Source organism: Marmota monax, unplaced genomic scaffold, assembly GCF_021218885.2.
Source record: "Marmota monax isolate L192 unplaced genomic scaffold, Marmota_monax_Labrador192_F-V1.1 WCK01_AAM20220418_F8-fsc00046, whole genome shotgun sequence".
Lineage (NCBI taxonomy): Eukaryota > Metazoa > Chordata > Mammalia > Rodentia > Sciuridae > Marmota > Marmota monax.
The window spans coordinates 21,992-45,237 of NW_026692486.1; the positions used below are offsets into that span (position 1 = coordinate 21,992).

Below are 23,246 nucleotides of genomic sequence, written 5' to 3' on the forward strand. Positions count from 1 at the left end.
GGGATGTGAATGCCCAGCAATGCCAATTTTCAAGTTTGTAAATTTCACTTCCTCATGAAGTGTTGGCTTTAGATAGACCCTTATTGATCACTGGAACTCATTTGCCTATGCCACTGATTAGCTCATGGACTACATCAGGTCATCTATTTTATTTACACTTTCTCTCTTCTACAAAACAAATTAATATTGCTGCCTCCACAGCAGTCCTATGAATAATAAATGAGGATTTGTTTCTAAATTACCTTACATACTGCCAGATGTGTAATATATGTGTAACAAATGTCAGTTTTCTTCCCTCAATTCTATTTTCTTGATTTTTTTGTCAGGTTTATATTCTGATTTTTCTATTCATCCATTCTCTCTAGGCAATCTAAGTCTACATGACACATTTCATCTTCCCAAAGTGAATTTCCAAAAAGATAGACACCTTAATTCTGGTTTCCCTTATTGATCATCAATTACTCAAGTTAGTCACAAGTCATAGGCCTAGAATGTTAAATCTTTCTTTCATGTGCCTTTTAAATAAAAAGCAAATTAAAAGTCCCCGCATTAAATCCAAATATGGCATGTTGTACTTTTGAAGTCTTTCAGACTAAAGTTATAGTTTGACATGAACTAATAGTTTGATAACCCAAATTTATAGAAGACATTTTTTGGTATTGTGTTTTATGTAGAAAACCTATTTAAACTCACCACATATAACTCTGTAAAAGACTTGAAGAAGGATAATTCTCAGCTAATGTCTCCATGTAACTAGAAAAGCAAAGGGGTTCTTAGAACTTGAGTTATGTACTCCTTCAATTAAAAGTAACATAGCAGTTTGTAATTTAGTTTAAATGGTTTTATTAGTGCATTATAGTTAGACATAATTGTGGTATTCATTCTGACACATTCATACATGCATGAACTATAATTTGCTCCCTTTCAGTCCCCAGTACTTCGACTTTTCTTTTGCCTCATTTCTCCCACCTACCCGCCCCCTTTCCACTTCCTCTCCTCTACTAATCTTCCTTCTATTTATTTATCACTTTTACTTGGTGCTTCATAGATAAACATAGAGGTAGAATTCACTGTAGTATACTCATATGTGTACTTAGCTATTTATAGATATTTTCTATCCATTGCTCTTTTAACCCTAGATGATAATCAGGAAGGACACATTTATCATGATTTGCCTATGAGGAAAAGGAGACTATGAGAGGTTAGGTTGATTTTTTTGATGTCAGGTAACTAGGAAGTATACAGGCTAGTATTCAAGCCTGAGTCTGACTAAAGATTGAACGCAAGCTCCTCAATGCTTTGAAAGAGAACTGCCAAAATCTTCTTATGCAATGTGCAATGCTCTTTGCTTTAACACATGTTGTCACTATTTTTAAACATTATTTTTAAATATGAAGAAGGGTTCTTTATTGCTTTGGTTTTGTTTGAGATTCCACAAACAATGCTCTGAACTACGTATTCTGCAATATGTAAACTAATTTACTTCATTTTTCTGATTCTATATTTCAAGTTTGAGTACAAGTTTTGTATACAAATTCTATAAATTTTTTAAAGTATTCTTTTATTGGCATTTGGATAGGTTAGTGACTTCTCTATGCAAGCCAATGACAGAGATTGCACTAAGATTCCAAATGATTCAACAATTACTTCTAGAAATTCTAAGAAACACAGGGTCTAAGTAAGTGCTGGAATTATTGACCTCTTCTAAATATGTGAAAGCAAAAGGTGGTTGGTCATGAATAATTTAAAACATAAATAAGAAAACACTTTTGTTTCAAAATAATTCTTGGCTGAAGCTCTTGTGAGCTCATGGTATTCTACATAATGAATTAATTCTGATAAAATATACAAGAGACTCCAGAAACTAATTTTATCAATAAGTGCAGTTTTCTACTTCTAATTTCATATTTCCTCTTACAGAGTCTTACTTTTATAGAATATTACTTTTAATATAAAATTAAAATAACTCAGTTTGTTATTTTAAAATTGTGAAGTTTAAGTCTTTCCAGAGAGGTTGTATTAATTTGCACAGAATCAGATATCTGGTAATGGCAAACTGAGATGAGAGCTCAGGTCGCCTAACTTGAACTCTTAACTCAAAGTTTTTCCACTACTGCAGGCTTTATGAATCTCCAAAATTTCATGAGAAAATAAATGTGTGGCTCTTGAGAAATTGAAAATTATATTTAATTTTGATAGAGTAATAGAATTCTAGTTTCATCTGCATTTTATCATTTGCCTCAAGTTATACTATTATCTTTTATCAACCTGGTTTCAGTCCCTCTTTAGTATTTCTCTAAGAGCTCACAAGCTGCAAAATTAAGCCATGAAAGACCAGAAATAAACTTGGCATCTAAAGAAGAGAACAAGAGAAAAAAAATAAAGCCTAGCATTCCTTCTAAGATACAGGAGTATAATAGCCAAGATGATGAGATAACTGTCAGAAGCCAATAGGGATCTTGAATTGAGATTCATTCTTTGAAGGTCTAACTACGCTCTTATGATGCTCTCAAAATCAGTAGTGTCTTATGAGTGATCACAGCCTGAGACTGGCTTTGAATGATCTCAACACGAGTTTCAAACAGACTGATTCCTTTTAGTGTTCTCTCATGTCCTGTGGAGATTAGGAGATTGTTGCAAAGAAAGGCTTTCACTCCTTGACAAATGGTGGGTTATTGTGGAAGGAATTTTTTGTCTGTATGCAGTCGTACCTTAAATTGTACATTGCATGCTAAGTTTCAGGGCTGGAAAAGTGCTAACGGTCTTCCATGTTTCAATTTCATACCATAAAATTGAAGTTCCTAGCAAAATGTATAACATCACTAACTATCAGCTTCTAGGCTTTTATGATCTGTATATATCATAGGTTTTTACATTTGAAGATTTTTTAATAAATGATTATAATGTGACCATTCCATTAGATAATAAGCATGGCTGTAAGGTTCCTGTACAGGTAAGGTTCTATTTAAATGCTAATTGTCATTATTATAAATCATTTTGAAGGCAGCAAGTGTGGATTCACTGAGATAAAGCCTTTTTATATACAAGAGAAGATAATAATTGTGAGTAAAACTTGTTGGCTGTCCTAGGTATCAAACCGAGAAAATCCTCAATTAGAAATTGCCTTACTATAAATGTGGCCAAAAGGGATTGAATGAGTAGATCAAATAGGTATCAAACTATATGGTATGCATTGAAGAAAGATGCCCTATAACACACACACAAGCACCTCCTGTCTTGAAAGAACAGCCTTAAAGACTTGAGATTGCAATATGAAAAATTCTGCCAATGCATTCATTCTCTAGACTTTTCTTGATTGCCCGTTACGTATCTTTTCCACAGTGAATAGAACTATCCATAAAAACAATCACTTCTCTCTAGAAGAGAGTAGGCAGACAAAAAATGTAACTAATTATTGCAAAAAAATAAAAAGAAGAGAGGAACATCAAGCATACCAATAAAGTAGGAAGATATTAACAACTAAATGTTGGGAAATTTGGCAAAAAAAAAAGGGGGGGATAGAAAAGGTGAATCTGAATATGCCCCTGAAGGAAGAATAGGATTTCGATACATAGAAACAGAGAAAGGACATTGCAGGCTTAGGTAAATTAGAAAGCTGCTTTTTATTCATGCCCAAATATCTCTTGAATGCACTCCTATTGATTGATAGCAATTGACTCAAGTTAATTTACCAGATTCAACAATAACACAGGTAGATGAATCAAAAAGTGCTGGTGTCATTTACATCTTTTTTTCCCCAAGTTTCTGTCTGTGAGTATTTAAAAATATTCAATTTTTTTCCTCTCTTTAAAGAACAAACAAAAGCAGAAAGGTACACTAATTCCAGTTTTTCATTCAGATATCCCATTAGATCTCTCTCTGTCATACAGACTTCTGGAAGAAGTTGGAGACACTGTGCTGTCTCTGTGTTTTCTTCTTCCACTCCGTTGCCATACTTATCAATTGGAATTTCTATGTATTTATCAATTGCAATTATTTTTCAAGGTTGTCTTGTCATTTGAATTATCACCTCAAATTTTTATCTTTGACACTGATCTCTAGACCTGACTATCCAACTCTCTATTTGGCGTTTTCATGTGGATGTGTAAAAGGTATCCCCAACTCAAAATATCCAGCATCAGACAGTAATCACAGCATTTTTCTCCTCCAGTATTTCTCTTCTCAGAAATGATATCATCATCCACCCCAGAATGTGCACACACTAGAATCTTAGTCATCCTGCATAACAATTCCTTCTCTCTCACTGTCATATCCAAGCAAAACAAGGCTTTGATTCACAAGAAGCTTTCAAATTTGCCTGTTACCCTCAATCATATTGCCACTCTCTTTGTTCAGGCTAACAACATCTGTTCCTTGGTGGCTGAAACAGTCTCTGAATTGTCCTCTCCAAATTTTGTCTCCTACACAGATAATCAGTTCTTTATTTTGTATCCAGTGCAACTTTTCCAAATACATAATTGATTGAAGTACCCTTTATAGACTGTTATATTAATCCCCACCATTCACCCCTACTGGGTATCTATACCCTTATGTAGTCAGCTTTTACCCTGATTCAGGGTTTAGACAAGTAACTAAATTTGGCCAAAGGGACATTAGCAAAAGTGACAAAATTGGAGATTTGATAAGTACCTGTTCATTGGGATTTGCCCTCTGGAATAGCCCAGCTAGGAGAAGGGAGGAGAGGGTAAGTACAGGGTAGAAGGGTTCTAAAGATTTGAGCTATTCAGATCCCTACTAAATGTTGTCTTACTCTGATCTAATAATAACAGGTCACTTATTTTGTACTATTTTGGTCATACTCAATCTCAATCCTCTGTTCTTCAAAAGTACATGAGATCTCAATCTTCCAGTAAATAAAATGTAAGTAACTCTAGGAAAAAGTAGTCATTATGGATACAAAAATGATTTAATACAGATGTTAGAACAGCAATGTCAGATTAACAATGCCACCTTAATTAATTGATAGGTCAGTAACACATTCATTCATTCATTCAGCTGTTTTTCTTCTATATCATAACCATTTATGTAAACAGTTATTAAAAATTTAACATATTCCAGGCCGTACAGGGACAGAGAAAGAAGTAAGATAGGCTCTTCTGAAAAACATATAAATAATAAGTGTATATATTGTTTACATTCATAATTGTCTGAAACACCAAGGAAGTCCTAGATCTTAGTACAAAAGAATCACTAGAAGATGATTAATTTAACTTTCCTACTCTCTTCCTAATATAGTCACCCAAACACCTTTAACCATATAGAGGTTATTTCATACTTCATCTTAAACAATGCCAAGCTATATTAAGGAAGCTGTAGTTTCTGAATAGAGATAATAGGTTATAAAGAAGTGCTTACAATAAAGTCATATAGACTTCTGAAATTTCAAGGGGATTTTAAAGACTGATTTGTTAATGCCAAGAAATTGGCTGATATCCTCTGATTAAATATCTCTAATGCCATTTTTTTTAGTTTCAATGAAACTAAAAAAATCCACTTTCAATGAAGTTAATTGTAGATTCCTTAAGTACAGTGTAACAAACAATAACATTTTTAATTTTAATGTAAACTAGTGTCCCAAAATATGTTTATAATAGGATCCTACATTCTACTTGGTGCTTTAGTGTGAATCCAAATGATTTTACTATTTAGTGTTATTTCCTGAAAATGGTCAGGATGTCCTCAAAATAGGAAAGAATGTGTAAAGTTAGAACAATATGTAGATTTCAGTGAAGTCACTTATAGTCAGTTCTTTTACCTGCATTATTGAGGATGACTTAAGTTTGGCATATTTATTTGCATTTGGAAAGCCCTAAGATACAAAATGTACACTGGAATTTATAATAATGAGCACATCTTTTTTCAGTGACTATTTGCTGTGTGATGGTAGAAAGGGAGCATTCTACAACTTTACGCCTCATCAAAACCCACTAAAAAAAATTAATGGATCATCAAGTGCATAGAGAGTAATGATTTTATAATTGAGCTGTTGTGCTTATTAGTGTTGTACTTGTTGCAACTGAATTAATCTCATATTCAAAGTCCTTTGAAATTTGTACTTGAAAATATTTTGGCCATATATAACAAACTATGCTGGATATTTTGACACTTCTGATTTTACAATAAGAAATATATTGTTTATTTTCTCTAAAATTTACATTTTGATATTGTGTTATACAAGTCTAATAGAAATTCATTTACAAAATAAGATTCACATAGAGTTTTGTTTGAGAAAATTATGACAATGTAAGAAACATAGGACCATTTACTAGCATATCAATATTCTGATAATACTTTTCATCCTTATTTTGCCCAGGAATTTACACCAAGTAATGGGATGATAACTTTTGAGTGTTGCTTAAAGTATTTCACATTGTTCTGCTTCCATTACCTTCTTGTAATGCCCACTTTTGCTTAGCTGTAAGCTAACATATAGGAATTTAACTTAATTAAAAATATAAGAGCCAGGCTTGATGGTACATGCCTACAATCTCAGCAATCATGGATGCTACAGCAGGAAGTTCACAAGTTTGTGTTCAGCCTGGGAAGACTAGTAAGACCCTGTTTCAGAATTTTAAAAACTAAAATAAAAAAGGCCTCGGCTATAGCTCAGTGTTAGAGTGAACCTGGGTTCTGTCACCAGTACCAAACAAACAAGCCCCTTGATTGCTTGTTACAGGGAAAATTCCATAGTGGTGCAGAGGACCTTAGCTAAATATTACATTTGTTCTGTCATCATGGAATTTAAAGAGTTATAAGGAAAACAAGTGGCAAATCAATAACTACAAAAAAACATTTAACCAATAAGAAAATTCTGTCAACTCTGTCTCAAATGTATATCCAGAACTGGACCATTTCTCACTATCTCCATCGCTACCATCCTGTTGCAAGCCATTCTTACCTTTCATCTAGACAATCATAGTAAATCCATAAGCCATCACTTCCTCCCTCTCTCCCTTTCTTTATTTTATTTATTCATTCTTTTCTCAACCCTTTATTCTCATCTGCACAAACAATAAACATCATTTTGTTTTCCTTTTTAAAGCCAGGTCACCTTACACCCATGCTAAAAATCTTCCACAGGCTTCCTTAATCACTGCAGTGAAAGTCAAAATACATTGCCTGAAGGCCCTGCATCATCTGGTCCCTGCTAATGCTCTGGCATGGATTCCTACTATTCTTCTTCTGGTCTACTTCATTCCAGCCACAATGGCTTCCTTTCTGTTCCTGAGCACTCAGCCTGCTCAGATTCAGAAATTTGCACTTCCTGTTCCCTCTATTTAAAACACTCTTCCCCCATCCCATATGGCTGTCTTCCTTATTTCCTTCCATATTCAAATATCACCTTATCAGTGAAGCCTTCCCTGACCATTAAGGTCAAAAAGTAATCACAACCCTGTTGTGGTTTTTCCTGTTTTTTTTTTCTTTTTTTTTTTAACTATGTTGTATTTTTCTACACAGAAAAGCAGCTTCCCTGCCTTATGTTGGCTCAAACAAACCCATAATTCATCTGGCTTCCAATGGTAACCCAGTCTCAGAGTGGTCCTAAGTTCCATCCACCTCAGAGTTTCAATTTGGAAATCACTAGAGGAAGGCATGGGAGTCAGACTGTCTTAACAGCAGCATTTTTGGTTCTTGGGTGTTCAAATATAGCACATAACTGGGCAGAGGGAATCTTCCTATTTTGTTGTGAAGCATAGCACAACATAGGAATTCAAAGATCAGAGGAATTAAAAAAGCAAACTCAATTCTTTAACTGAATTTGCAAGGTATTTTGATGAAAGTAGCCTTGGATCACATAGTGGGTACTACCTAAAGAGCCCACTATATGTGGTGACTACAATGAGGGATAGCAATGAGTAAAACCAAAGCAGGAACTGCTGAACTGGCAAACAGCAATTGAAAAGAAGTATTTGTTAGCACATGTGACATAGTTTTGGATACTGTAAATTCTTGGAGTAGACTTTTCCAAGAGATAGAGGACTTACATTGTAGGTGTGACTGTGGAAAGATAGTTTATGGGCAAACTTAAGAACCATGTTGTAACTTTACACTCCTCTGATTGAAAGCAAGAACTTTAATATGTTCTTATTTCCTCTATTTAAACATGAATTATAATTAATATATTTTTTCTTATTATCCATAAATATCTTCTCTTTCAAGAATATTTTTGTTCTTAGAACTTAATTTTGTTACATTCACCACAATCATTTAGAAAAATGTTTGGTAGTAATGTTCTCTGGAATTCTCTTACACCATATGTTTTCCATCTCTTTTTACTTCTACTTATTTCTTCCAAAATATATCTTTTATGTAAGAACCTATAGAGTGTATAGAGTTCAAGCTTTTGGATATCTGATCTTTCCTTCCCATCACTTTTAGATAAACAAAGATTTGAGTAGGATGTCTCCAGATATTTACTTTCTCCTGAAATGCAGACACTTATAGCTAACTACCTATAGTTCATCTTGTTGATTGTTTAAAAGATATCTCAAAGTATATTACATAATGTAATTATACCAAAGAGAAATTTCAGTGGCATAATAATGGTATTATGGTAAGGTAGGAAAATGTTTTTAGGATGTACATGTGTTAGGTATTATAGCAACTATGCAAATGTACTTCTCAGATCTTCTATGGAGGAGAACAAAAGTGACTATGCTTCTTTCTCCCCTGTGTGCCTATGCCCTTTCTTCTGTCCTTTATAAAAACACTCATGATTGGATTTAGGATCCACTCAGATAATTAAGGATGATTATGTCTTGAAACTAAATCACATCTATAAAGACCTTTTTTTATTCAAAATAATAGTCATGAGGTCTAGGGATTTTGTAGTGAGCTTAACTTTGGGGTCACCATTCAACACATTGTACTATTCCTATTTCAATAGGGTGTTTAATTTGAAAGTCCAGCAAATCATCAACTTGTGCTATTACACACTGTGGGTGTATATCACAGTGCTATTATAAATTTGTGAGTATTTGTATTTGTGATGTGTGTGCATGTGTTTGTGTGTGTGTGTTGTTGTTCTTTGGTATTTCAAAAGGCAATGTGGAGGAGACATATATGTGTCTGCAATCTAGATATTAAGCATATTTGTGAGATGATATAATCCACTGTTTTTCAGACAAAGATTTTTTCCAAGTTTTCTGCTATCAAGCAGAAAGATTTGTGTAAAATATTATTAAAGAGTTATTGAAGTAGCATAACAAATTAAAATGGATGCAAATGCTAAATAGTCTTTCATTTATTCATTAAATACACATTGCTGGAATGGCTTCTATGGGTCAGGCACCATGCTATCTAGACATAATTAAGGCACATATATTGTTATCAAAAATTTCATAGTTTAGGAGGTTATGAAAGTATGACAGAAAGTAAATGGCTATACATCAAAAGAGAAAGTAGTAAGTATTCAAGGAGAGAATGGAATCAAGTGGCATGGGAGTCAGAAGGAGAGATAAAAGGCAAAAGAAAATGGGCAGGAGGTGGGGTGGGGAATATGTATTTTGATCCTTTAACAAACTAACACAAATGAGTTTGTATGCATTTTTATGTATGTGTAACTACCAGAGTGGTCAAACTGTGTAGATATAAATCAGAAATTATGTAGTAGAAATCCTAATATAGTTGAAGGCATAAAGCTGCAAATAAATTATTTCCATATTTAAATGTGTACATTAAAAATGTTTGAAAATAAACATTTTAGGTGTCACATAATCCATACGATGCATCTAATTGTCTCCACAAAAGGAAAAAACAGAACAATGTAAAATTCTAGAAAGTCTACCAGGCAACAGTGCTGGAAGTTGCTTGCATGTAGCATCTTCGTTGACATTCACTTTGCCTTTGAGGACAGGCACAGGTCTTGAGAAATACTTCAAAGAGTTTTTCTGGCCAGTTATGCTTTGCCAAACTCTCATAGCTTTCTCAAAGTTTTCAAAATTATCAAAAACGAGCATACATCTCCCACACTATTACTCTATCAGGAAAGGACACTGCAAACAGCATGACAGTCTTCAGAATTCTTTATCATGTCACAAAGCAGCTGCATTCAAATCGCAATGCCTCTTCTCAAGTCATAACAAGGCAACACCAACATTAAGATGCAATATTCCACAGATGCTAGTTTTAGCAAGAGCAGTAATAAGTGTCAGAGGGAACATTATCACATGGTAGCGCTTTCAAGTTGAGAATGTGTCTTTTATCAATGTTTGAAAGTAATTCGTTTGACTTCAAATTTATATGCCATCTTGAAAGGGAAAAATGTGGTTTGTTCTTACCTGTACGGTCAGGAATTTTAATTAGTTTTGCTCTTTTTCTCATCTGGAACATATTTTACTCTTATCCATAGTCAGCAACACTTGTCCATTTGCTTGTAGATAGAAGAACAACTACTTGGATTTTCCTAAGTGTTTCTATGAAGTTTAAAGTTTCTTCCCAATATTTAAAACTACCTACAACACTGTTAGCATAGATGCTATTTACTGAGTGACCAGTGTGCAAAAAAATAAAAATAAAAATAACACAGAAACTTCATCAACTTCCTAATTCTTAAAGATTTTAAAACATAATAATGATGATGCAAGCTGTTAATGTGCCTACAGCCAGGTCTGAGAGCTGGGTGTGTGTGAGGAAGTACACATAAGTAATAAGTAGATACACTTACATACTGCTTTGGGAAGTTTCATATTCAAACAGACTTATTGTCCAATCCTTACAAGAGCCTGACAAGATTGTCTTAGAAATTGAGATAATATGTTGAGAGAGGAATCTGAGTCAAAATCTTAAAAAAAAAGCCCTTATCAGCAAACCTGGACCAGAGTTTAAATCTTGTTTTTCTAAATCTTGTTTTTCTAAATCTGCTGTCCTTTTTGGAACACTATGGATTGAATAAGAACCATAGTGTTTAAAATGGAAAGATGATTTTAAACTGAGGAAACTGGTAATCTTCACGAGAAGAGGCTTGGTCAGCTTGCTAAGGGTAAGAGGACTGATTTCACTTGAAAAGCCAACAGGAGTAAATATATAGGCCATGGCATGAAAGGCAGCATATGCTGGCCTAGTCAGGCCCACTGTGCAGCTCTTACATGGACGGCCCTCTTGATCACCAGTCAACACACTGAACTTTTCTGTCCAAATTGGGCAAAATCTTAAAAAATAAGAATAGCATGAAAGTCAGAAAAGGAACAAGCGTCTTGGATTGCTTTGCTTTCTTTCTTCTTTTTTTTTCCCCCTTTCAGCGTAATCCATTCTCCTTAGGATCCTACTCCTAAAAAGGGGATTTTTTAAATCAGGAGCTAAATTAACCTTTTTGAGACATATAATTACATATAATCTTTGGAACCAGAAAGTGTGAACACAATTTCTCAAAGATCTAATGTCTAAAACTGATTTATATCTAAGGTACTTTATTCTTTCATTCACTATTTAAAATCGGGTATACATTCCTTTTTACATGTGATAGAGTATATACTCATACACGCATTTTTTAAAATCATTCTTTGAAGAATGTCTCATTTATGATTCAACTTAACCATCCTTTGTCTCTTATAAGAAACGAAGTAATTAATGTTCCCTTATGCTGACATTTTATTTCCATTATTTATTTCTTTATTGAGAAAACTTTGTGTCAGGTTTATGCTGGATGAATTTTATAGTTACCATATTATTTATTCTTTACTAAAAACACTCATGGTGTAAAAAAAAAAATTAAATCAGTGAATGAATTTCTTTTCCCAAATAACTCATTTAGGTAAAAGACAAGGTTAACATTTGACCCCAAATTCTCTAATTCCCAGTCCTATCACCACTTCACATTCCATAAACACTCTCTAAACTTCAGGTGCCCGGGTTCAGAGCTTCTCCAACTCATCATCTCCTGGAGGCCAGACACTCTAATTGATATCTTCATTTCTCTCCTTGCATGCAGTGTATATGGGTAATCTTTACAGATTATTATTTTTGTCACCATATAGTTAAATAGAAATGTATATACGAATCAAACCAGCAAAAAAAAAATAAGAAAAAAGACACCCACCAAATCCTTTAGATGTTCTACAGTACTTGGTAATACAGAATACAAAGTACTCACAATACTCTGTACAGCCTGTTGACATCTTAAGAATAATAATTGCTTGTTATTTTCACCATGCATGTAAAGCCTCAATAGCTGGTGGAAAACTTGAATAAAATCACTGGGAATCTTTAGGCTTTGTTTCAACTGGTAGATTCATGAGTAACCTGGTCCTATAAAGAAGGTATCATGAAAGATGTCTATGGTTGAACTCTTTAGTCACATATCACATTTTCTATTGACACACTCATTATATTTTCTAAACACTATTAAGGCAATTCATCTTTTCAGGCCTCAAATTAGCTTCTCCTTCAGATTCCATGGGTGCCCTCCACCAGTCCTACCTCACCCTCTCCCCCTTCCCAGGGTTCCCCCTCACTCCTCTTCACTTGGTTCCTTTTCCTTTTTCCTCTCCATGATCCAGTCTTTTCTCCTTAGGCACCAATTTTATGTCTTTAACTTGGTTGTTTTAATATCCTCTTTGATTCCATTAAAAACAATGTTCAAAAAATTCTCAAATTAATATAATATATTAGAAATTTAGGCCACACTTTCTAATTTAACCTTCATTTAGTCATTGTGTGACTCTATCAAAGCATGTGTGAGGGAAATAAATGAGTTTGGAAGCCAAATAAACATGGATTCTAATCATAATTCTAACACTTTTACCACATGTGTGGCTTTAAGACAATTATTTTAAGTTTTTCAGCCTCAATTCTTCAGCTGTCAAGATGAACTATTAATACCTATTAGTAAGGCAACTGCGAAGACTAAGTGAGATGAAGAATTCCAAGTACCTTGCTGTGTTAGATTAAGGAAGTTACTATACCTTTCTGTGATTCAATTTACCCATGTATAAAGTGGTATAATTATACCTACCTCATTGAATTTCTTAATCTGCTATAATTTGTATAAGTCCCAGGAAGTGAAACATATATAGTAACTTAAGAATAGTTTTAATCTACCTGGAAAAAAATTATATATATATATATATATATATATATATATATATATATATATATATATAATTATATATGTATGATATATATATGTATTAAATGTATAAATATATATGATGTATATATGTATATACATGATATACATATGTAATATATAATATAATATTGTCATATATAATCTCATTTCTTTATCTATATAAATATATAAATTTATTTATATTTATATATACATACATATGTGCATAAAGATGATTAAAAACATATACTGTTTATCAAATACATAGAATTGGACATAGTATTCTATTCCTTCAGTCTGAAAGTCACTGCTGTGGCCCAGAGCTAAGCTTTTTCTTGAAGCATGTCTGGGAATTAGTTGGTCAGGAGGGGCAGAAAAAAGATTAAATGATGTGTGCAGAGCTTCAGGCAGAGGGGCTTGACTTATGCACAACGTGGATGATTAGAGGAATAGAGTAGGGAGTATTTACCTAGCTCATTTTCTTATCTTTACTGGAAAGGTGAATTTATTGGAAAGCTCTGTCTGCACAATATCCAACTACAATATATATATAGTTGAAGTCAAATAAATATTACTCAAATACTTTTGTTGAAACAATATTGACTATATAGAAAACATGTCTGGAATAAAACTAAAATGGAAAAAAATGGAGGTTTTAAGTTCCAGAGACTGATTTTGAGTCACAAATTTTTGTATTTACAGAAAATATGAAATAACGATTTGGTCAGAATGACTACAGAATGTAATTCGACATTATTTTATTTTTATTTTTTTAAAGAGAGAAAGAGAGAAAGAAAGAGAGAGAGAAAAAAAATTTAGTATTTATTTTTCAGTTTTTGGTGGACACAACATCTTTATTTTATTTTATATGGTGCTGAGGACCAAACCCAGCGCCCCGCGCACGCCAGGTGAGTGAGTTACCACTTGAGCTACATCCCCAGCCTCAATTCAACATTATTTAGGAAAAGTTGCTGCTGAATATAACCTCTGCATAAAATATTGGCGGTCTCACTCTTTCTTGTTTTTTTTTTTTTTTTATCTTGTAAAGAAGGCAGTGTTAATTCAATAAGAGTTTACTGGTCATCAACAATTCCCCTGTCTCAGGGTTCTTGTTCCTGGGTCAGGGAGGCTTATAATCTTATTGGGTACAACAAGTGCTATGAAAACCAGGATAAGAAGTCACTGAGCAGGGTCCTGAGAAATGGGGATGTTTATTTAGAGAAAAATTTGAAAGTGAATTCAAACCTGAAGGAGACAACTAAATAAAGGGAAGGAGAGAAACAAGAAGAGGCAGGTGGTGGGGGAAGGGGGATGGATTCTGAGAACAGTCACACAACATTGACAGAAATTTAGAGCTAAAATAGCCCTAAACCGTCATGGTTGATAACTTACATTCCTGTGACTAATACATCTACCCACAGGGATAGACTATCTAGTGTATGGGAAAAAAATCAACAGCTCCTCTTCTTAGCAATTGAAGAGGTGCTGAGTGGTTCAGTGAGTTTCTATAAAAAATAAATTTGTTCATTTCTTTTGAATTTTCAAAGTGTCCTTGATGGAAAGCATGTGGGACTAAGTACATTCTTAACCTGTCCTTTTGCAGAGACATGGGTATTAAGTCTCCCTGTGTTCACTATGGGGGTGTGGAGGTACCATAGTAAAAGCCATAGGTTCAGATTAGTCCAGTGGGTAAGCAATTTTCTTTCCTGAAGTACCTACTAATCCCTACTTCCCAAAGAACTGTGTACAAATTCCCCTGAAGCCAGACATTTTAAAACAGTTATTTGTGGCTCTTTCTGAGACGTTAGAAGGAGATACTCCTTAGAGGTCAAACTCAGCAGGATGAAATCCTCTGCATGTCAGAGATAGAGTCTCCTGCCTGGTTGTCTTGAAATTAGTTGCCCACGTCCAAGGCTGCTTTACTTAATACAGAAAACCTTATTTGTAGATAAAGCTCAGCTCTCTTCCCAGCTGCTATTTTTAAGCTCAACTCTCCTCTGTTCAACTCATGTACACCTACTTCAAGGCCTTTTCATAGGAAACTAGATACACAAAATGTCAATGGTGTCTAAGACACCAAACACAAAATTTTTCTTGTCTTCATTTTCCATACATTTCTTCTATTATTCTCTCCTCTCTCTGGCCTTGTTTCTTCCACCTCCTTCTCGCTTTACTTTTAGTGGTCTTAGGTTTCATTTTAGCATGCCAACACAGAAGTTGTGAATAGAACTTTTATGCCTACGTGTTGTGTAGGTGCTCAGAAGGTCAGTGGCAAGTTGCTACGGTATTAGTCTTGGATCTAGTTTCCTAAATGTTGGTAAGAAGAATCTTGTGACAAGGGCACACCCCCTAGTTGTCATTTGTGGGATCTGTATCTCCAGATTTAAGATAAACTAGAGACATGTTTGGATCCTCAGAGTTCAGGGAAAATGCAGCATGTGATGCAGGGAAAAGAATAATTATTAATAAAGAGAGCTATTAGGTGGCATTGGAAAAAACTAAGCTTTTCAAATGTTTCCTTCATAGAATAAGAGATCATTTAAAATCTCAATTATCCTTTCCAAGTTTAACATATCACCTGTTCTATATCCTGTTTGTCCAGCCCTATCTCCTATTTGTCCCAGTCTTCCAAATTTCTGTCACAAACACTTTCATATAATTTTCCCAACTGCCCTTTTTTTTTTTTTGGTAACACTTGAGTTCTTGCCCCACATGTAAATGTCCATTGCAGGGCTTACATGAATAGCAGGGTTTGCATGGGGACAATTATTATCTTTAATATTTCCAAAACTGAGTATTCAGAAAAATGGTTAGGAAACTGTATTTATTGTGGTATTGAAAGAAAAAAATCTGGAAACTTCTTTGATTCTTTTGGTACAGAAGCTATGTTTTAGCAATCAGACTAGTAAATTATTACTTTCACATATATGGATGTCATATATCTTTTGCTATTTTCTTCATTCTCCACAGTTTTGACCATGTACTCTGGAGTGGGGGGCAATTCCCCCATGCTGTTTCCCTGTGACTGTGACCCTAAGTCTAGGTTGCACAACTACCTTTCTAAAGAGAAAAGCCTCTGCTCATTTGTAATCCCAATGCATTAGAAAAATGTTAGATCTTGTGAAGAAATTATAGTCCATTTGATGTTTTCTAATATACTTCCTCCCTTTCTCAATTTTAAATTAAAATAAAATGAATCATATATAATGAATGCACAGCTGTCATCTTTTGTGATATTACCTTGATTGTTACTTCAGCATTGAAGAATGTTCCATTTTGTAATTTGCATACCTAAAATTCTTGATAAGATTATACCCTATGAAGATGCGTTGGAAATAACTGTAGCCGTATATAGAAATGGAAATGATACTAAGTTTTTGACACTAGAGTGCTTACTCATAGAAACCACACAATCAATAGCATGTGTTTGTGCTTAGATTTATTCAGTCATTATCACTCCTCCACTTGCCTTTCATGTGCTGAGCAAATATTAAGTGAAGAGTATGAGTTTTTTTACATTACTCTCAATAAGTGGGTTTAACCACAATACAAATCTTATAATCTACCTCTTCAATCTCACTGGCAATGGGACAAATCCAGCAGCTTTAGAGGTAAGCTTTCAAATATACTTCTACTGACAGACTGAAGTTTGTTTTAGGAAAAGTCAAGGCTCTACAATCCTTTGCATTTATTGGAATTTTCTGTTTCCATGGTTTCCAAGAGTTCAATGAAATTAGGCTTTCACTGTTTAGAAGTTCATGATATGAGGATTTGGTAAACTTCTTCTCTCTTGCCTAGATTATACTTAAATCTGTATATTGCTGTTCCTGGATGAGTTTGGGGGCTATTGCTTTGGTAATCTGGCTCTTCCCCTTTAAGCCTTTTCTTAAAAACAAAGGGAAGATAGATCAGTCTAATGAAACTAAACTAGGGTAAGATTTTGCCATTATGTTTTTAAAACGTACAGTTTTAAAAAAAATTTTTTATTGAAGAATTGTCAACTGATTATGAATCATTCGAACACTTTAGGTAAATTTTCAATACAGGCAATTAAAATGAAAAGACTCCTTCAAAAGGATTAATAGGAAAACCTAGGCTTGGGGCTCTAGAACCTTTAACAAGGAGGGGTTGTCCTGATAAAATAAGATCTAAAGAATAGACTTCTAGAGACTTTACTTATCTCACAAAAGAATAACAAAAAGTCTTTTGGACATGTTAGGAGTTCTGGAATAGTCTATGTTGAGGCCCAAGGAACATACAAGGAGGTTTCTAGAATGTGGGGAGGAGAACTTATTTGACTATGAAGGAAAATATATGGTTTCTGACTTTACGTTGTAATTGTTATCAGGTTTCTATGAATATCAAAGAAACACATTGTGTGAGAGCGCCTAGTACCTGCTAAGAGTCCAGTCCATATACAACATGCATGAATAATAAATTGTCAATAAGGTCCCTGAGCCCAAACAAGCCTCTTCATTATCTTGGGGCCCAAACCCAAGATACCCAGCAGTTACCCCTTATGAAGGTAATGACTTTTGGATCCACAGTTATTATCTAAACATGTAGGAAGGAGAGATATAGATAGATAGCTGATAGATGATAGATAGAAAGAGAGACAGACAGATAATAGGTAGACAGACAGATGAATAAAGTTAGAGCCAGAAAGAGACCCAACAAAAGCATATGGGAATATACCCATGACTACCAGGAGCTGATCTCAATGACTCTAAATTTTTTTTTTCAGTAAAGGATACAAAGCTCCAAAGTAAGTAGGTGCGAATTGCACACACCTCGCATGTTTAGCCAGCACCCTGAATTACACTTAAAAAGCACTGGAAGCAGTCCAAGGTATGGAGGTCCCCTACTGAGGGATCCTATTGAGTTTGGCAGTGGCAAAGGTTCAGGAGGGAACAATGTAACTGCCATGCTGAAGGTCACCAAGGCATACTCCCCATTGAGAGGCCTGTACTAGGAAGAGCGTCCTGAGCCATCATGCAGCTCCGCTGGCAAAAGTAGCAGCCTACAGATCCAGGACTCCTCAGCTTCGGGTCTGAATGATTGCTTGTCAGGCAGATGTGTTTGTAAACTAATGACTTTCACAGTGTGAAGAGATTGAAAATGAAGCCTAATTGCTTCCACTGATTTAACCCTTGGAATGCTTCCAGGCATGCCGATAGCCATGTGTCTTTAATCATGTGAGTTAATCACCTTCAGGGATACATCAGAAAACAGTGGCTTATAGCAAGTCTGGGAAACACTGCAGTTGTGTTATTAGGTTTACACTACTGGGCTGTCATCTCCTTAAATAAGGACACTGAGAGGTTGGCCATGGTGCCCTTAAACCAGTGTTTGTTAGTAGCAACTGACACAATTACATGGCTCTATAATTCAGAAAAAAATGAATTAATATTTATGCATTTTTAATGACTTAAAAAACTCCTAATGGTAGTTGAGTGAGAGTAACAAGTCACTTTGATCCTTCTATGGCCACCATGTACTTCAGTCCAGCTCTGGAAGAAAATCAGAATTGGAAAATGGTCTAATCATGAGGCCAGTCTGATTAATACTGACAATTAGCATTGGACTACAGTGTATAACCAACTGATTATGAATCATTTGAGCACTTTAGGTAAATTTTCAATACAGGCAATTAAAATGAAAAGACTCATGATCCTTACATAATGACTTCATTAAATTAATTCAGTTCTGATTGGAAAAAATTTTCTTTTAAAGAAGGGAACCAGCAGAATTTAACTTCCATTCACTTTTGGTTAAAAGAAAACTGGAGGAAACACTTAAAAGATTTAACACACACATACACACACTACATTGCAAACAGCTTATTCTTTTTTGAAAGTGAACTGTGTTGCAGAGGAAGAAAGAACTGAAGGTCAGAGCATGGATTCTATTTGCATGGCTTATTTGGATGAAGTAAATCTTGCCCTCAGTTATATTTTGTATTCAGCTGAGAGCATACATTGTTAAGGTTAAAAGAACTTTATTGCGGAATAATCTGTGAGGAACAGACACTTCAAAGAGATAAATACTTACTTCGGTTACATAAACAATTGACTCAAATCATTTGCTTCATGGTAAAAGACAAAGCTGGAGCCACATCCAAATACTGTGGTATCATTTCAGTCAGAGGAACAAAGATCCATTTATGTGAAATGCAGTCACTCAATCAAAGCAGCAATAGTTTTGTAAAATTGGACAATGGGAATGGAAGCAGAAGATAACTCTTGAGGACTGAGAGAGGGTTGAAATATTCAATGATACAATCAGTTTCCATTATAAGTTTTGAATCAGAAAATCAATTTTATTCTGATTCATCCTATAACACTTAACATATATGTGGTTTTATAGTTTACAAAGTACATTTTTATCTAAATTACACAAATATTCTATAAGCTAGGTCTTATGTGTATTCATAATAGCCAATACCTACAAGCAGTTGAGAACTTATAAGACTCTGTTACCTTTTGATTTGCTTCATTCCTCTCACAATGTTTAAAGGCAAGAGAAAGTTCTCAGATAGTTAAAGTATTATAATTTGTCTAAAATCACAGGTCTAGTGATAGCCATAAAAAAACTAGGTTTTGAGCACCGTCCTCTGACTCTTGTTGTTTTTTCTAGAAACTATCTCCTGTCCCTCCCATTTCTTAAAAGCATTTCTTCTACTTATTTAGTAATCTTTTTTTCAGAACTGATTCTTAACTTCACTGCACTCTTTACTAGGTGTCTTGAAGTGAAAACCACATTAAATTCTAGATTATATCTGATGATCTTTTTTTCCTTTTACTTTACATTTTCTTTCCAAATCAGACTGCTCTCTCAAAACATGCACTGCAGTTTCTAGCACAGAACTTAACCTTTTCAGCAGAGAGTAAACTGTACCTGTAACTGAGCTCACATCTCAGCCCAAGCTCTACTATTTGAAGGCAAGAAGTCAAGGAGAATAAGGGATAAGTGAAAACATGTAGAATGTAAGGATTCATTCACCTCCTGACATTGGTGAGCTCCTTCTAACATATCATTTCTCCTGCCAAGCATGAAGGCAGCTGTGAAGCCTTCCCAGCTATTGAGGTGGTAAGACTGACCAAGCATACTCATCAGCTAAGCAACTTTCTTCTGGGCTTAAGCCTCATGTGACACAAGAAAATTACAAGTCAGTGAACAATATGGATTTTGGGAATCATGCTCGCTTAGATGAAATGGAAATGTTAAATCCAGAAACTTAAAAAATTACTAGAAGAAAAGAGTGCTTGTCTATCTTCACCAAACTAGCTGCTTTGTAGAGAGATGCCTCAGTGACACCTTAAAGATGCTTCTCTTTAGAAGCAGTGTGTATGCATGAGCGCATGTGCACAGCCTATGTGTACGTGTTCGTATATATTTCAGGATGGTTTCACCATTTCCCTTCTTCCTTTCAATGGAACTTGTTTCTTCTCATCTCTTGCCCCTTAACTTCTCCTTGGTTTCTTGTCCCCAGATAGTAGGACTTAGGCTGAAGTGCTAGCTCAATCAAATACTGACAGGTTTGCTTATCTGTCAGATTCAAATCAAAAGGGTCTGACACCCAGGACTGTTTCCACCAAATGTTATCATGTGCATGAAGGTGCTCTGTAGTGTAGATGTAACACAGACTGCTTCTCTCCAGATCTTACATAAAATAATGCAGATGAAAAAACGAGCCTTGGAGGTGGTCTTTTGGGGGAAAGAAGTCTCGGAATTCCCATCACCTTTCTTTTATTTCTCTCTTCAGATCCCGATGAGTCTCCTAGGCACTGGCACTCTGTGTGTCTGGCCCACGTTGCAGGTCAGATCTCAAGTTCCCTGTTGGCAGTGTCTCTGCTTCATTCACCTACACATTCCTTATAAAGACTATGACACATAGCTAGGTTCTAGAAGGGAGAAAGTTTAGTCTTTGCCTGGGGCAAAACAGATATATTAGATCTCTTTTCATTTAGCTTTCTGATATCAGCTTCCTTACCTTACAGTCAGACATTGAAAAGAGGTGTTCTTGGCACTAGCAAATAGGCCTTCCTTCAGCCAGTCAGAATTTCTGGAATTTTTGTTCATGCATCTAATTGTAGCAATCTTCAGGCTAACTGTAGCTCCTTCTCAAGGTCAGGTTGATGTGGGAGTCAGTTTCTCCTAAAACGTGTAGATTGTACAGTGAAATTTTAATCCTGGTTCCACTTCTTACCAGCTGCAACACTGACCTCAAGATTAAATTTCTCTGAACCTCACTTATCCATCTGTCATATCCATTATACAGCGACTATATAAATAATGGAAAAATGTTGAAATGCCCAGGCCTACCTACAAGAACCTTCCAGTCACTATTTACTCCCTTCCTCTCTTTCTTTTATTGCCCCTCATTCCCACAATTGTCACTCTTCACAAACCTTTCAGTTTATAATATCTTTTAGTTACAAACTCTTGAACTCATCACTAACAATATTTTCACTTCTATTGTCCTAGTTGGCTTCAACTCTGAGCTCCTCCCCTTCCCTGGGTATTCTAACCATGACGTCAATGTCACTGACCCTTTGGATGTCCTCTCCAACTCCAAAGATAGACTCTGAATGTGATATCCATGGAGGTCTGACCTTACAGCTGATTAGCGCAGATTCTGTTCCTTCACCCCTGTTGTCCTCCTCCAGTTGCTTCACACGAGAAAAGAAGTATGGTTTAGCACTAACTGAAAAAAATAAATGAAAGGAAGAATATTGGAGGTAGTTCTAAAAATTAATGTTTTATTGTTAACTGAGTGGTTAGAGAGGAGGAGGACTAATTCAATAGCCTATCTTGAAGTAAAATTAGGAAATTTCACTTTATTCTACTACTTCCAAATGTGTTTTCATTCTATAAGGTCATCCTCATAGCATCCTTTTTGATGTTTGACAACACTTACCTCTATGAACTTACAGTGTCTAGTATTCCTAAATTGTTAGTGTATCCCTTATTTTCTCCGATCTGCTATTGTTTATTAAACATAAGAGTTCACCTTGAGTGTGTTTTCAAAATGATAAATTTTATAGTTAATTACTTGAGAGTGCCATCTTGCCAAGCATAACTTTGACTTTCATCAAGTTCTGTAGCCTCCTAAGTTAGCTGCTCTCCTTTTCATAAATGTCCCCAGGTTTTCTGGTAAGAAAACTCTTTCTAATTAAATATATCTTTTTTATAGTTAAGAAGCCCAGACTAGAAATATTGAAGATGACCACTGTGTTTTGGTTCTCTGTAATAATGCTCTGTATCTAAACTGTCCATAATTCAATATCTTTTCTAATTTTTACTCTACCTTTCTACTTCATCTTTTGTTAATTAGAGCCTAAAATTATTCTTGAGTATCAGTACCTCTGCTTTTGAAGCATTATCCAATACCACTTTCATTCAAATATAGTCCCAATATTTTGTAGCACATATTCTCCAATTTAACAAGCACATTCTTAAAATTCCTCTTATATACACATGCCTTCCCATCACTTACCATTTGCCAAAATCTTTTCCCAACCTGGAATTCTTTTCTCCTTTGTCTCTTCCTGCCTCACCTCCTCACTACCCAAGCCCAGCCTTTGCTACCCAAGTCCAAGCCCAGTCTTTGCCTGTCTTATTCACCATTATACCCCGTGTGTAGGAAATTTTCTGGCACATGACAAGTTCTCAGCACATATGTATAAACTCAATAATTGACTGTCCTTCAAAACCTACTTCAAAGCTTATCCATTTCTTATCTATGCTATTTTCTTTGAAAATATTCATTTTTGTTTTCACTAGCAGATTTTGAAGTCTTGAAAAAAGGAATCCGTACCTTGTATTACTTTGCATCTCTCAGAGCAGTGTAATAAAATGAGGGAAGTAAATACCAGGCTTGAGGGGTGAGGTTACACAGATATGATTTAGAAAGCATATATAATAGTCACCTGCTATTGGTCAGGAACTGTTCCAAAATCTGAGATGATAATCACTGGACTCTAGATACACATTGTCACTACCTTTATAGCTTGTGTTGATATATTTAAATTCTCTGAGTTTTAGGCTCCTTCTCCAGAAACTAAGAGAATTAAAGTAGGTTAGCTCTAATGTCTTTTCCAATTTCTGTTCTCTGAAATTTAAATATTTATTTAGATATTGATGAGTGGCATTCAGTAAGTACTTAATGATTCAA

The 23,246-nt window shown here is 34.9% G+C and overlaps 1 protein-coding gene across 2 annotated transcripts in view; it reads left to right on the plus strand.

Annotated features, from left to right (window-relative positions):
* Positions 1–13,277: 13,277 nt before the first annotated feature.
* The window catches only part of Tnni3k (TNNI3 interacting kinase), a 111,753-nt gene continuing 101,784 nt past the window's right edge, over positions 13,278–23,246 (plus strand). Inside the window, exon 1 of one of the 2 annotated variants that reach the window (XM_046443150.2) lies at positions 13,278–16,680. The gene's annotated coding sequence lies outside the window, so the exon portion shown is untranslated. The remainder of the gene's footprint in view (positions 16,681–23,246) is intronic. The other variant, XM_046443149.2, reaches the window with a different exon arrangement.